The sequence below is a fragment of the Mastomys coucha genome, unplaced genomic scaffold (genome assembly GCF_008632895.1).
Source record: "Mastomys coucha isolate ucsf_1 unplaced genomic scaffold, UCSF_Mcou_1 pScaffold6, whole genome shotgun sequence".
Taxonomy (NCBI): Eukaryota; Metazoa; Chordata; class Mammalia; order Rodentia; family Muridae; genus Mastomys; species Mastomys coucha.
The window spans coordinates 27,177,613-27,178,113 of NW_022196912.1; the positions used below are offsets into that span (position 1 = coordinate 27,177,613).

A 501-nucleotide genomic window follows, 5' to 3' on the forward strand; every position below is an offset into this window, starting at 1 on the left:
AGAAGAAGAAGAAGAAGAAGAAGAAGAAGAAGAAGAAGAAGAAGAAGAAGAGAAAGAAAGAAAGAAAAGAAAAGTGCTAACTGACAAAGTTTAGAGCCTGAACTCTGCAAAGTCAACTACCTGGTAAATTCAATATTCTTTATGACATAAAAGAAGTCAGGTCCTCTATAATGCATCATTCATAATGTCTGAAATAGGATCTGAAATTACTAGACAGAGAGGAAAAGGAAAATGTGACCCATACTTGAGAAAAAACAGTCACAGGATCTGGAGTGGTCCATCTACTGTAACTGAAAGGTAAAAAGACCTGGGGAGTACAGCTTCATACACAAGCCCGAATTCCAGTTATTTCAGGTACTCTGGAGGCTGCTAGAGGAAAACAAAGGATTGAAGACCAGGCTATGCAATACAGTGAGATCCTATCCAAAGGAAAAAGTGGGGAGGGATATTTACAAAAAATGCTAACAACGAATGGATAGATTTAGCAAACAAACAGAAGCA

General features: G+C 37.7%; 2 protein-coding genes across 8 annotated transcripts in view; one reads left to right on the forward strand and one right to left on the reverse strand.

The window, feature by feature from the left end:
* Window positions 1-501, forward strand: part of Pfn4 (profilin family member 4) — a 44,739-nt gene that overhangs the window by 30,379 nt on the left and 13,859 nt on the right. The window contains exon 1 of one of the 2 annotated variants that reach the window (XM_031356666.1): window positions 227-297. The exons of the other annotated variant lie outside the window; for it this stretch is intronic. The gene's annotated coding sequence lies outside the window, so the exon portion shown is untranslated. Of the gene's footprint in view, window positions 1-226; window positions 298-501 lie in introns of those variants that run through there. 2 annotated transcript variants of the gene reach the window in all.
* Fam228b (family with sequence similarity 228 member B) overlaps window positions 1-501 on the reverse strand; it is a 35,278-nt gene that overhangs the window by 28,881 nt on the left and 5,896 nt on the right. The window lies entirely within an intron of this gene.